The sequence below is a fragment of the Rhinolophus hipposideros genome (assembly GCF_964194185.1).
Source record: "Rhinolophus hipposideros genome assembly, chromosome: 16".
NCBI classification, from domain to species: Eukaryota; Metazoa; Chordata; class Mammalia; order Chiroptera; family Rhinolophidae; genus Rhinolophus; species Rhinolophus hipposideros.
In genome coordinates this window covers 57,887,659-57,902,798 of record NC_138062.1, presented here as the reverse complement: position 1 = coordinate 57,902,798, position 15,140 = coordinate 57,887,659, and the positions used below count along the sequence as shown (strand labels likewise).

At 54.8% G+C, this 15,140-nt stretch overlaps 1 protein-coding gene across 3 annotated transcripts in view; it reads left to right on the top strand.

Annotated features, from left to right (window-relative positions):
* The first annotated feature begins 19 nt into the window (after nucleotides 1–19).
* Nucleotides 20–15,140, top strand: part of KDM4B (lysine demethylase 4B) — a 134,487-nt gene continuing 119,366 nt past the window's right edge. For all 3 annotated transcript variants that reach the window (XM_081076022.1, XM_081076021.1, XM_081076023.1), the window contains exon 1: nucleotides 20–150. The gene's annotated coding sequence lies outside the window, so the exon portion shown is untranslated. The remainder of the gene's footprint in view (nucleotides 151–15,140) is intronic.

Here is a 15,140-nt window from a genome sequence, read left to right as displayed (position 1 = left end):
CGGCCTCATAAGCCCCGCCCGGGGCGCTAGCGGAGGGCTCGGCCGCCAGCGACCGAGCGGGGCCCGGCCCGAGCGGAGCTTGGGGGTGCGACGCCGAGGGCGGGGGAGCGCGCGCCGCTGCTCCGGACCGGGCCGCGCGCGCCGTCTCAGGTGAGCCCGGGGTGGGCGGCCACCGCGTCCGAGCGCGGGCTCCGCCACCTCCCCTGCGCCGCGCCGGGGGCTGAGGGCGGGCGGGCGCCCGGGACTCGAGGCCCAGGCCTCGGGCGCGGCCTGCTAGGGCCGCAGCCACCGCGCTTTGTCCCGGCCCGCGAGGCGGTTGGGGGCGTTAACCGCCCGACCCGGGGCGCCGGCCAGACCTCGGGTGGGGGCGGCGCGGACGGACAATGGTGGGGGCGGGAGGCGGGGGCGACTTGCCCCGGCCGGGGGCGCGCGGGGGCTGGGCTCGGGCGTCCCCGCCGACCCCGCACAAAAGATGACAGCGTGGGTGGCCCGGCCGGGCCGGCCCTACCCGGCTAGGCCGTTCTATTATTCACGACAACCTTAATAATTAAAAAAATAATAATTATAATAAGGAGCTCCCAGGCCCTGGGTGGAACCCGCCTTCGTTTCCGGCCTTTCGGGCACCCGTGGGGTTAACGGGGCGCTTCCCAGGGGCGCCCCCCGAAACGTCCATCATTGCATCCTACCCCTCTCCCCGAGTCAACCCGCAGTGCCATCCCGGCTTCCCAACTTGGCCCCCCATCTCCCTGAGCCCCCCCTAAATTAAGCATGCAATCGGGATTTTTTATTTTAAAAAATGTATGCGTTTGCTGTGCACATCACGGCTTCCACACGCGTTTCCACGTCCCTCCCCCTCTCAGCCCCATCACCACCTCAAAGCCCCCTTCTCTGTAGCAATACATCGTGGAGTCGCTCCCGCACTGAACCCCTGGGGCTGCCCCATCCACCCCCGTCGGAGCCAGGGGACTGATACCTTCCGAAAGGGATCTGCCCGGATGTGCAAGGGCTCGGGTCTGCGCCCCGTGGTCGCTGTGACACCAGGGGGTTGGGGTACATGTCCACCTGAGCATGGTGGACGGTTTTATAGATTTTTTTTTTTTTTTTGCTGGGGGTGGGGGTGTGTGAACTGCGCCTTGGTGTGTCCCATCTGATTAGGGGAGGATGCTTTTGTTTTAATAATTCAGGTGCACCTGGGGAACTCTTTCCCGAGTTATGAAACTAGTGAGGAGGTTGTTCTGTTCTTGGAGCCCAGTGAGCCTGTAATATGTAAAGAGTGTGTTCTTTTTCATGTGTTTTGTCAATGACATTTGTTCATCAAATGGGTCCTTTGGGTCCCACTGGGTGCTGGCACTGCCTTTAGGTCTCAGGATACCTGCCCTATCCCTCTGCTTCAACAACCATTTATCCCACTGTCCCCAGGCTGGCGAAAGCCCCTAAAATGGACTCATTAGATGACTCCTATGGGTTTTTATTGCTGCTGTGTAAGAGCTAATGACTTCCCCCTAATTCTCAAATGATAGCTTCCTTATGAGGCGTGGGGAAGGTTTGTCAGCTCACTGGTCGGCCTTTTCTTGCCACCCGTGCAAAAGCAGTGGGCAGCCTCTCTGTCTTTGCAGTTTGTCTTTTGGAACCCGAAGGACGGGGTGTAAGTCACAGAGTCAACTTGATTATCTGAGTCGAGGGTTTCTGAAACTCACTGGTCCTCTTTCTGTACTTCTGATTGGATGCTTGGCAGATCGCATTGTCCCCCGACAGTGCGGGGACTCCGTGATGGTCAGACCGTGGTATCGAGTGGGGGATGCTACGGTTGGAGGTGCAGCTGCACACATGCTCCCAGGTGTTGCGTGGGATGTGTAAGCTGCTACTGTATCAAGTGCCTGGTGCTGTCTGCCTGAGTGTGTAGTTGTCCAGGCTTGAAATGTGTGTAGGTATTACTTAGTAACAATTGACTTTCTTGCATTTTCTAACCTTTGCCTCTTTGGAGAATGGGCTGCTAAGGAGCAGGTAAATGTTAGAGCTTGAAGGTACTGCTGATGGGTTGTTCAGGACCCCGCCCCGCCTTTGTTCTACTTTTCTGTCTCCTAGAGAACGCCCTTCCTCAGTCCCTGTGCCTTTCTGCAAGATTTCTCTGGGGAGGTCAGGGGCCTTCCTTGTCCCTCCATTTTCCCCCCTTCATGCCCGCCCCCTCTGCTTTTACTTGATCCCACATCTGTCCACCTCCTCTGCTGGTTTCTTATGCCCTGCCCCCTTCCCCTGGCGGGCCCAGTGGAGCATCTGCCCTGGGGCGCCCATCTGTTCTTTGGTTCCGTCTGACAACTGTGAAGATCGGCACCGGGGATGTTTGAGTGCTGAGGCATGTTTTGGGGAGTCCCTGACTTCAGGGGGCTTCAGGTCTAGTGGGAGAAAGGGAGAGGGGGGTGTCCTGGGGTGTGGTCACAGCTCTTATGGTAGTGTGGAGCCAGCCCACTGCCCTTGGGACCGGCTCAGGGAGTGGGCAGGACGAGGTGATGGGTGTCGAGGATGGGGGAGGGACCAGGCGTGGGCAAATGAGCATTTCCGGTTGGCTTTCTTCCCGGGATCTGGATTCAGAGCTGCAGTGTGGGTTTCAGAGCTGTGTGACCTTGGGCCAGTCACTTGCTCAAGAACAAAATCGGGTGGACACTAAACCTTCCCAAGTGGGGTGGAGGGGTGGAGAGCAAATGAACTGCAGGCAGATGACAGAACTGAGGGCTCTGCACCTGCTGGGTCACCACCAGGCCGCACTGGGGTTTCTGGCTGTGCTCCAAAGCCCTGCCACTCAGTGGCCACAGCCCTTACCTGTCCTGACCCTGGGTGCCTCCGCTTCTGACTGAGGATGTTGGACAGCAAAGGACAGGGACTGAACGTGGACTCCATTCTGACTGGCTGTTCTTGGCAGTGTCCTTGGCTTCCTATCCTCCTCTTCATTCCCCACACAGGCTTCCGAGTCTGAGGAGCCGGGTTCAAATCCCTCCCCCAGGGCAGGTCACATCATGTCTCTAGACCTTGCTTTCCTCATCTGTAAAATGGGTATAGTGAGAACCCAGCCCTAGTCGTTGTGAGGATCAAAAGGCAGAGGATGAAAGGCTCTGAAGTGCTTCACATGGCGCCAGGGAACTGTGAACCCCGAGATGGTTTATTACCACTGGGGCGTTGTCTGGTTCTGCCAGGGTCTCCCCCTCAGCCCTGTCCACATTTGGGCCAGATCCTTCTCTGTGAGGGGCCATCTTGGGCACTGTGAGATGTCGAGCAGCATCCCTGGCCCCCACCCACTTGATGTCAACAGCACTCCCTTTACCCCCAGTTGTGACAACTGCATTGTCCCAGACATTCATTGCCCAGTGTCCCCTGAGGGACACAGTCACCCCCAGGTGAGACCCTCTCACTTAACCTTTAACCCTGGAGCAGCCTGATATTTGGCCATGTCCCCGTGTACGGCAAGTTCCGGTTCCTTTTGTCCCCTTCCTCCCTCCCAGTCTTCAACAGCGAGGGGCTTGTATTTGCAAATTGTGTCCAGTCCATACTCCTCAGCCTTGCTATCCGGGTCCCTCCTGCCTGTTACTGGCTTTCCCCCACTCTTCCCAGCCTGCAGCTTCCATCCCCTACCACCCCCGTGAGAGGCGCTCTCAGACACACCCACACCACCCGACTCTCTCACCTTGTCTTTGGTGCAGGCATCTTTCTGGCTGTTGCTTGGCCTCTGAGCCCTAGCAGATCCCCTGCCCAGGCTTCCGTCCCCTCCTGGCCGCTGGACCCCTTCCTGTCATTTAGCTTCACAGTTTTCCTGGACTTGAAGGTAACTTCTTTAATGCTCTCCTCTCCCAGAACAGTAATGTCCATGAAGTCATGGGACTGTTGATATGCTAGTTGCAGATACTTCTACACAAAACAATGAATTTAACAATATTTGTTTTTTTAAGTTTGTATCACCTCGATTACTGAGGCCTGAGCAGGTCAATGAATTGATTGTGTTGTTGCTGGATGAATTGGTTTTCGAGTTTACTCCCTACTTTGACTTGGCCTGTGCTGGGAGCGTCTTGGTAGTTAGAGAAAGTGTCCTGACTGCCAGTTTTTACTCCTGCTTTGAGGAGCTTTAAAACCCTTCAGTGGATTCCTCTTGTCCTTGGCAAAAAATTCCAGACCCTTTCCTGTGGCCTTCCTGCTCTGTCCTCTGTGGCCCCCTCCCTCCCTCTCCGTCCCATCACTCCCCTCTGGGTGCCTGCATCTCATTAGCCTCACCAGTTTACCTGCCTAGTCTTCCTGCCTTAGCGCCTTTGTACTTGCTGGACCCTCTGCCAGAATGCTGTTCCCTCACGGCCCTCCCCAGCTGGCTCCTCGTTGTTCAGGTCTCAGTGCAGAGAAGCCAGCCCTGACCACACTGCCTAAATTCTCCCTTCCAACGACCCCCTCTCCCATCCTCCCTTTTTTTCTTTGCACTTAATACTGCCAGAAATACATATTAATCTGTTTATGTATTTATTGTCTGTCTCATCCATGAGGGTAAGCTTTTTTTTGTGAAGGGTCAGAGAGTAACTATTTTCACCTTTGCAGGACAGACGGCTCCTGTCCCAACTACTCTGCTCTGCTCTAGTAGCACAAAAGTGTGGAAATGAGTGAGTGTGCCTGTGTTCCAGTACAGCTTTATTTATGGACATAGAAATGTGAATTTCATACACTTTTCACATGTCATAAGCTATTTTCCTTCTTCTGATTTTTTTGTTTCACCCATCCAACAGTTAAAAACATCAAAACCATTCTTAGCTTGCAGGCCATACAAAAACAGGCGGTGGGCTAGGTTGGACCCTTGGCTGAAGATTGAGAGGGTATTAGGTCCACACTGTAGAAGTGGCGTCTGTCTTGGTTGCTGTGTGTCTCCCCAGCACCTAGGGCAGTTCCTGGTGTACAGTGTGTGTTCAGTAAACATTTGTTTGTTGAATGAATGAATTTCCATCTTTTTTATGTCAAAGCATTTAGAGTCATAGTCTATACTTTAAAAAATGCATTGTGGGTTGTTTTGAGGGCAGTTAAAAGTGCAGCGGATTTAAGAAAATGTTATGACTCCATCCACCCCGAAAATCTCAAAATAAAGTAGAAAGTAAAGAACACGTAAATGGGCAAATATTTTGCTGTTTGCGATGCCTGACTTTCATTCTGACTCACGGCGCTCCCTTTGCTTTGCACCCCATCAGAAGATTGGTAAGGAGTGTACTTGGCCTTAAAGAGTTTGTTTTGGCCTGTCAGAAGCTGAGGGTTTAAAAGGAAGACACTGTTTCCCAGTCATTTGGTTTTGTAACCATCTGACCCAATACGAGCGCCCCCATTGGAAGGGGTGACTAGTCCTGGGAGGTACTTTCTGCGGTCTCCCAGCCACTGGTCTGCATGGGACACTTGTGAAGAGGTAGCTTTCATGGGTGCGACATTTGAGCTTTGTGGGACAAGTGGACGATGGGATGGCCGTGGACCAGCCGTGTTGGGTGAGGAATGATGGGGTTGCCTGCACATCCTGGCCTCACTCCTCCACCTTGGCTTTTGGGAGCAAAGACTGACCTGAGGAGTGGTTTTTGAGCCAAGCAGATTTTTAATGTCTCAGATTTGGTACTGTCCCAGGAACGTTTTGACTTGTTGGGGAAGCGCACTGTTAATTTATGGTCATGCCTTCTTTACTTGATTGAAATAAACAATCTGGAGAGGGTTACTTAGAACTTCTTGGCTTAACAAAGTTGCCTGTCTTTTTTTTGGCTCGTCTCGATCTTTATCTCCCTCCCCGCTTTTCTTCTCTTGTCCCACCCAGCGGTTCCAGTGGACGAGAGGGGGTTGATGAAAAGTTTGTATTAAGCCATCTTTGTTGCCCCATGGACGGGCTGTTTCTTTTGGGCTCTGAGTCTCCGGGGTAGAGGTTTTGAGTGTGTTTGTTCAGTGGACAAAGAATAACAATCAGAAAGCCAGCCGCCCGGGGCTGCAGTGCCCGAATGGGTCTCCGGGTACAGAACAGAACAATAACCAATGTAGGATTTGGCCCTGTCGGCTGGCACCCGTGATGGCAGTTATGGCACTCCGATAAGCTGTACGGCTAGCTGTGAAGGACTCAGCATTTGTCCTCAGCACCCACTTCCCTTCTGTGTTTGCATTTGGACCCAAACAATGGCAACTTCTGGGCAGGTAGGGCTGGAGGTGGGCCTCCCTTCATGGTTTTATGGCTGCTGCCTCCAGTCTCAGGGGAGAGAACATGGAGAGAAATGAGTCGTGTCAGATGAGCTGGCAGTGGATCCAGAATTGTGCTTTGTGCACAAGAAGTGAGAGGATGGATCAGGAGGCCTCCTTTGAGCCAGAGCCAGTCTGAAGCCGCCAGCAGGAGCGGGGATCCCCAGACAAGTGGGGTGGAGCTGGGCTGTGTGCTCAGCTGGAACTTGGGTCCCCAGCGTCCTGTCTCCACCTGGACAGCCCTCGATCTGCTAGCTGGGTGCCCCAAGTAGGCGAGGGGGACCTTGGCCGGGAAGCTGGACTGGGAGATTCCATCATTTTCTTGCTGGACCCTTCAAATCCCTGCTGTTCCCCGATTCTCTCCCTTAAAATCCCATCTGTCAGAAAGGGTCAGCTGTAAGCGGAGTGGGCTTCCTATCTCAGGTTGGCAGCTGTATGGATCTGATTATCTTGGTCACAAGTTGAGAGAATCGCTCCGTCTCTAGCTGGCATGTGAGTAAAGCCCCTGGAATTTAAACTCTTGATTTATTGCTTCATTCCAGCTCCTTCCGCCCAAGGAAGAGTAGGGAGTTGGTAGAGAAAGCTAGTTCTCTGACACCCTGTTGTAGAAGCAGGTATCTCGTTTTCACTGCTTCCCTGGGCTGCAGCGGGTGGAAGCCACATATTCACCTTGGCCGCTGCGGCCTCCTTGCGTCCTGCCTGCACCAAAGGCAGGGCAGAGCCCCAGGCTCAGCTGATGAGCAGTGTCGTTCATCGAGGAACTGGCTTCTCTGCGTGGCCATCCCTCTCCACCGGCCCAATGGAAGGAATGATATAGGTGGTCGGATGGACGGACAGATGGACAGGCAGAGCGCATTAGCTGCTACCTGTTTCCCCGAAAATAAGACCGGGTCTTATGTTAAGTTTTGCTCCAAAAGACGCATTACGGCTTATGGTCAGGGGATGTCATCCTGAAAAATCATGCTAGGGTTTATTTTCTGGTTAGGTCTTATTTTCGGGGACACACGGTAACAGAGCTGCAGCAGCCAGGGGTGGTCAGGTTCCAGCTGATGGTCGCAGAGACCTCGGAGAGAGTGGCCTCAGTGACATTTCTCTCGGCCTCTGCAAACTCCCAACCCATGTCATCCGATCACCTCGAGGCAGAGATACACAATTGAGTATGGAAGAAGAAGGCCTCTCATGCGTGGTTCTTAGTTTGGGATTCAATGGCTTGTTTTCGTGATTCTGGCTGGGCTGTGGCTCTCCAGTGAACACACAGCCATCCGGACATGCCCTGGAGCCCTGTGTCCTGGGAGGGTATTGACCTTTATCTGGTGAGTGTGACACTTGCGGTTTAGCCTGCATGCGTGTGGCCAGGTGCTTGTGGCGGCCCAATGAGCAGTGTCTCCTGTCCACAGGGTCATGGGGCCATGGATGGAGCAGGGCTGGGGAGAACAGAGAGGACGGTGGGGGCTGTGGGGGAGCAGAACTGCCAAGATAGATGGAAACCAAGTCTTGGAAGCACAGGACTGGGTGGCATTGGTGGCTCGGCTGGTGGCCAGAGAAAAACAGAAGAGCCACCGTTTGAGCTGAGTGTTGTCATCCTGGGTGGTGGTGAACTAGCGTGCAGAGGAAGAGAGGCATGTAGAGGGGATACTGGGGGCTGAGGCCTGGGAGACCTGCGTGGAGAAGAGCACGAGGAGGTGGGGAAGCCGGGGACGGGTGCCAGGCTCCGAGGGGTTAAGGTGAACCGGGGCCGCAGCTCTACCTTCAAGGAGCTTAGAGTCTGGTCCACGAGGCAGGACCAGAGTCCTTGGAGTCACTGGAAGAGCCATGTGACAGCTGTTTAACGATGGGCTCTGGTGTGCCCACCAGACCCTGAGTTTTCTAGGACAGTTCCTCCTAAAATGCTCCTGCCCTTCCGTTTTTTAAAATATATTTTTTATCAAGATATTCACATATCGGGCTGGCCTGGTGGCTCAGGTGGTTGAAGCGCCGTGCTCCTGACTCCGAGATCTCAGTTTCGATTCCCACATGGGCCAGTGAGCTGCTGCCTCTACAGCTAAGACTGTGAACAACAGCTCTCCTTGGAGTTGGGCTGCTGTGGGCTGCCGTGGGCTACCGTGAGCAGTCGGCAGCCAGCGTGAGTGGCCGGCAGCCAGTGTGAATGACTAGCAGCCACCTTGTGCTACCGTGAGCTGCCATGAGTGGTCGGTGGCCAGTGTGAGTGGCCAGGAGCCATCGTGAGCGGCCGGCAGCCGGCGTGAGCTGCCTTGAACTGCTGTGAGCGACCAGTGACCAACTCCCTCAGCCGGGGGGAGTGCAAGTCTTATAACAGCAGCATGGGCCCGGGAGCTGCGTCCTACACAACTAGACTGAGAGACAGAGGCTTGAATCGGAGAGGGGAGGGGGGAGGCGGAAGAAGAGGGGGAAAGATACTCACATACCATCAAATGCACCCTTTTAAAGTGGGCAATTCAGTGGGTTTTAGAACTTTTACAGAGTTGTGCAGCTATCACCCCTATAGTTCCAGAACATTTTTGTCACTCCAAAAGGAAACCCCATACCTGTTAAACTGTCATTCCCCCAATCCCCCTCCTCCAGCCCCTGACAACCACTAACCACTTTCTGTCTCTGTGGACGTGCCTGTTCTGGACATTTCCCGTAAATGGAATCACACACCGTGTGGCCTGTGTGTCCGGCTTCTGTCATGAGCACCGTGTGTTCAAGCTCCATCCACGCCGTGGCGCGTGTCAGCGCCTCCCTCCTTTTCACGGCCGAGTCATATTCCAGTGTGTGGACGGACACATTGTGTGTATCCACTCTCTGTTGATGGACATTAGAGTAGTTTCTCCTTTTTTCTGCCCCTTCTTTTTCCCAAACTGTCTCAGAGTTCCCCAAGTCCAGGGCTGCAGCGTTCCGACTGGTCACCTAGCTCCCCCTCTGGGCAGAGGTAGCGAAGAAACCCTTTTTGGGGGTACATCTTGGGGGCTGGGGCAGGGAGGGCTCAGCATAGGGAGGCTGGAGTGAGGGGGGCCCAAGCTGTGGGCGGGGCTGGGCCCCGTACCCGGAAGTCGGGCACGTCAGGCGTGGTGCCCGGCTCGCCAGCAGGAGGCGCTCAGGCTGCCCTTCGCACCTGCCTGTGGTGGACTGCAGTACTCAGGGTCCTCCTCACGCCTCCGCCCTCCTCGTCCTCCAGCTGCAGCTGGGCAGGATCTACCGAGGGTGGTGGTGGGCCCCCTGCAGGACCTCTCACTGCAGCCCCTGGGGCTCCGTGTGTCTGCTTCGTGGAGCAGTGTGGCCGCCGCCCCATCGCTCTGGCTCGTCTGTTTCCTGTGTCCAGTGTGTTCTGGTGGACAGGACTGGGGCTTTCCGCTCCCAGAGGCCACCGCAGCTAGGGGCAGAAAGCGGTGCCCTGGTTCCTGCCTGGCCAGGTGCCGGTGCCACCCCTGCCAGCGCTGTCACCGCACTGGGTGATTTGGCCCACCTGCTTAGCTGGTGTCATCCTGTGGGGATAGTGCCATTTGGGGAGAGGTGTGTATGTGACTCGCTGTCTCCCTGGCAGAGAATACGGGTGACCTGGGGGTCCCGAGTACCAGGGAGCTGCTCATGGTGCCGGGAAGATGCCACGAGGATGTGCATGGATACTGAGTGACAAAGGGGCAAAGGTGGACCTCTGCCTCATGTCGTATACAAACACTAAGTCCACGTGACCAAACACCTACATGTGAGAGCTGGACCTACAGAAGCCTCGGGAGAAAACACAGGCACAAGTGTAAACCGACGTCCGAGGCAGCACCTTCCCCTAAAGATGCAAGGCCCGCTGTGTGTAATTTAAAATTTTCTAGTAGCCACATGAAAAAGGAAAAAGAAACGGGTGAAATTAATTTGAATCATGTATTTATTGAACCCAAATGTTCAAAATACAGTTTCAACATGTACTCAGTATAAAACTTGCTAATGAGAGGTTTATACTCCTTTTCTTTCTTTGTCCTGAGTTTCCACATTCTGGTGTGTTTCACACTTGACATCTGTGTCTGTTTTACACCCAACATCGCAGTGTAGCTCGCTCTGACATTCCGGTGTGTTTCACACTCAGCCCTGAGCCTCCACAGGCCAGTTCTCTGGGAAGCCTGCGGTCCCCGGATGAGCTGAGTGCTGTGATGGGGTCAGGGAGGCCGTACATGGGGGCGCCTGGCCCTTCTCAGCCCGTCAGAGTTCCTGGATCTGTTAGCCTCTAGCTGGGGAGATGAGACAGATCCAACACAAACCATGGCCACGTGAAGGGTGAGTGAGGAGGGCGAGACCCACCGTGATGGGGTGTAGCCAAGAGAGAGTCGTTTCAGGGGCCAGGGAGGCCCAGAGGCTTTCGTGGGGCTGCTGGGAGTGCAGCTGCTGTTTGGAAGAGAAGGAGGCTGTGGGTTGGCCGTACAGCTCAGTTGACCTCGCAAAGGGCAGGGCCTGACCCCTGGAGGGCCTGTATTGGGGGGGTGGGTGCTGTGGGGAAGTGGGAACAAGCTGAAAGCCCTGCTCTTGAGACTGTGGCTGAGCCAGTCTGGCCTGCAGCACTGCTGCTCACTCCAGCATATCGGGCTCAATGGCCAGCCCCCAGTGAGTTGGGCGGCCATGTCTGTGGCCTGGTCCTTCCCATCGACCCTTGCATGCAGTTTCTCATCTCTGACGGGGCTCAGAACCTTGCCCTAGCAGTCAGGGTTGAGGGTCCTGATGGCTGCGCTCGGGGCAGTGCATTTGTGGCATGGGTGCTGGCTGTACTGGGGGTCCCTCAACCTGTGATTCGAGATGTTTCCATAAAGGGAAGTGGAGGGACTTGGAATGCTACGTAGGAAAGCTCAGGAGAGGGCCCCGTGTACAAGCATAGTTTGGAAATAACATCGCACAACTACAGATGGTCTTAAATGGCCTGAGGGCTCAAGGTGGGGTTACCAGGTGGGCTCGGCAGCTGGAGGTTGGAACCCATGCACCTGGCCTGCCTGGGTTCAGAGGCCGCCTCTGCTGAGTCTGTGTCCTTATCCCAAAATGGGGATGACAGTGGAGGTTTCTCCTCAGGGGTGAGTGAGATTAATTGAATTCATGCGTGAAAATCCCTTAGCGAACTAGTTCCCATCCCAGGAGCGATACTGTGTCCAGGGCAGTGTCTGGGGACATCTGCAGTTGTCACAGGTGGGGTGGGGGGTGCTCCTGGTATTGGGTGGGAGATAGGGATGCTGCTCAACCCCCCACAGTGCCCAGGACGCCGCCACCCCCCACCTCCCCGAGCCCCCAGAAAATGCCCCTATTTGGAGCTCAGCTGGCCCAGTGATAGGCCTCAGCAGATTACAGTCGTGATCTTTCTCAGGGCTTCAGTCTTTCCTTGACTGCGAATCAAGGTGTTGCAATAGAAGTTTCTGAAAACACTTTCCACTCCAGAACAGCCCATGGTTTTTGTGCTGCTGTTCCATATTTGTGCTGGGAAGGAAGTTAAGGAACAATCGAGGTTATTAGAAGCTTTTTCTTTTTCTGGAGCTTCTTTATTTTAATGGGGCAGGTAGGAGGGTTTGCCAGGGTTTTGTGGACTAGGAAACTAGGGTGGTGTTCCTGGGGGAGGCAGCCAGGTCGGAACTCGGAGCCCCGCAGCTTGTTCCACACGCCCCGTCAGGTTTTCTTACCCAGTGAACTTGGGCTTTGACGTGTAGCCACCAGCCCGGAGCACTGAGGTCCTGGGGTGAACAGTGCCTCAGGCCTCTGCAGGACTGGGGAGGAGTGTGGATGTGCAGACGGGCCCCTGGCAGTGACGGGGTGAGGTTTCGTGTTCCTCGGCTGTCTCTGCTTGGGCTCAGGTGTCCTAGGTGCGGCCACAGTGACACCAGATACCCGGAGATGCTGTTTCAGCGTCTCAACCCCGCTCCCTGAAGCCCCAGGTCTCCTGGATTCATTAATTTGGTCTTTAGTGAAAAGAAGGCCTGAAAACTTTGGAATGAGCCAAGTCGCAGGGGCTGTTTCCCTAATAAGCTGCCTTGAGGGATCTTTGTAAAAATAACTTACCTTGACGGTGTAAAAGTCAGCAGTTAAGCGAGGCAAAACCAAAACAAGGCAGGCTTCCTATAGTCCCTGGTGAGAGTCTGATGTGTACGTTCAATCAGTGTGGAATTTGTGTGATCCCTCGGTGTGCTCTGGGGGTGCAGGGGGTGGTTTGGGGGTGATAGGACATTTTCCTTGCCCCGACAGGCTGATGTTGTCGGAGGGGCAAGGACCCCCATGTAGGAACTGGTGAGGTGGCCCTGTGACTACCATGCAGGGGGTTTTGTCACACAGGCTGGGCGCAGGGGAGGGCTAGGACCTCCGTGTGGTCAGGATTGGTCAGTTGGTGAGGGAATGGGTGTTACTCTGTGACGCTGGCCCCTACGCACTGCACAGGTGAGAGGTGGGATGGCGTGTGTGAGCCAGAAGGGCCCTGATGGGACCCCACCTCCCATTCGTCTGCCTGGAGCCTCAGCCAAGAATATTCGTCCCCAAGTCAGCGGTTTGGCGCTGAGCCTGGGCTGGGCTCCGGGGCACAGCCTGTGAACTTGGGTTGAGGTCGTGGAGGAGGCCTGGCAAGAGTGGGTATCAGGAAACTGTCAGAACCCTGGAGCAACTCCACAGTGACTGAACTGGCTGAGAGAGCCTCCCAGCTCTGATTGGTCCCCTAAATGTCGACGTTGCACCCCAGGTGCAGGTGAGGCTGGCGGGGGAAGCACTGAGGACTGTGGGATTTGGGAAAGGCTTCTCTGGAAAGAGGGGCTGTGCTAGGGTCCTGTAGCACCCCATGCACAGAAACCCCTAGCAGTCCAGGGCGACTGTGGGGGACCAGCATCTCCCGGGCCCCATCCCAGGCAGTGCTTGGTTTGAAGTCTGGAGCCAGACCTCAGAATGGGACCTGAGCTTCCAAACCCTGTTGCTGCCACTGGTTGGGGCGAACACTGCAGGGTCTTTGGGCCTCGGCATCCTCACAGGCTTCTTCCCAGATGACGATGAGCAGTAAACAGAGCGATGTGCATTCATAAGTGCTCAGCATGGGGGCTGTCACCCGTGCCACCAAGCAGAAGCTTCAGGGCCATTCCTCCAGCTGGCTGACTCCACCAGCCCCAGCCATGCAGAAGAAAACGGAGAGGTACACGCCACCCGATGGCTTGGGAGGCTGTTAGATGACTCCCTGGGTTTTGTGCCAGGGTAGGTGCCAAGTAGCCACCAAGGGACAGTGGCCCCCAGGTGATGAGGACTAGAGAGTGACTTGATTGTAGAACTTGAGGAGTGCTGCTGCTTTAACTGGTGCACCGCGGAGACCGCTCCCAGGTGACGTTGGGGCAGAGACGTGAATGGCCCGAAGGTGTTAACCACGAGAAGATCTGGGACAAGAAGTTCCGGGTGGAAGAACAAACAGCACGTGCAAAGGTCCTGATGTGGAAATGAGCTTGGCGTACGGGAGGCTGAGAAGCAGGCTGGTGTGGCTGGAGTGTGATGAGCTGGTAAGGAGAGCGTAGGTCCTGAGGTTCACAGCGGCCAGACCAAGTGCACCCTGCGCTTAGGCTGCGGTGAGATGCTGCACCCCTGAACGGCAGGGAGAAGCCCTGGGAGGTGGCAGTGATGTCAAAGAGTCGTGTGTTTTAAAAGACCCTCTGGTGGCTGTCAGGAGTAAAAGCAGGGAACTGCAGCAGTCATCCCAGGTGAGCTGTGACCGTGGCTCAGAAGGTGGTCTGGGCCGAGGGTAGAGGACTGCACTTGGGGTGAGTTTTGGAGGCTGCAGATCGACTAGCCCTCACGAATGGATTGGATGTGAGGGAAAGAGGAATTCTGACTCCCAGGTTGGAACAGCTGGTTTCAGTCCCCAGCTCCAACACTTCCTCTGTAGCTGTGTGACCTTGGGGAAGTCACTTAACCTATCTGTGCCTTATCTGTGATAAGGTGACATAGGCTGACTACCTGAGAGGATGATTGTGAGTGGAAGTGAGCGTGAAGCGATTGGCACAGTTCTCGGTGGAAACACCCGGTCCAGCATAGGAGGTGCTGGGAGAGCACTGGTTCTGGCTTCTCCCAGGATGGCCAAGGAAGGTTGGGCCTTATTACCTCGTCCTGTTGCTTGTGTCAACCAGTCTTCCTTTCCTTTACTCTTCTCCCTTTTTAATCTCGTTCAGAGGGAGTCGAGATCTTAATGTTAGACCAGATCATGTCCACTTGGAAATGGGGACTTTTGCAAGGGAGACAACCTTGTGCAGGACATAAGGATTTGTGCCAACTCCCCAACTCTGAGCAGGTTTCTGTACTCGAATGAGGGCTTGCGGGCGGGTCAGTCCTTGTGGGACGTTTTGCCTTGGTCTGACGGAGAAATGGTGGGCTGGAAGTGGGGTTTGTGCAGAAGCCTGGGATCCTGGCGCCCGGCACCTCGTTTTAGAGCTTGTGCGTGTCAGGCAAATCTCAAACGCTGTGTTTTTAATACTGTCGTTATTAGAGACGGTGTTTGGACGATCCTGTGTCTCTGTAAGATGTGTGCTGTGAAGACACTCGGGAAGCTCTAGTCACCTCTCTGGCCGTTGTTTAGAGAGGATCTCTTTAAAGATGGCCTGTAGTCACAGCCATGGGACGGGGAGCTTTGTAAACCTGGGTGGAGAATGCCCTTGTTAGGGCCATTGGTAGTTGGTTCCCTTTACTTTTTTATTTTTCAATTACGGTTGACATTCAGTATTACATTAGTTTCAGGTGTACAGCGTAGTGGTTAGACGTTTGTATTACTTACGAGGTGATCCCCCTGGTAAGGCTGGTACCCACCTGGCAGCACATGCAGTTATTACCCTATCATTGCCTACATTCCCTGTGCTGTGCATTACATCCCCATGACTGTTTTGTAACCGCCAATTTGTATTTCTTAATCCATTCACCTTTTTCACTCCCATTTATTTTATTTTTTT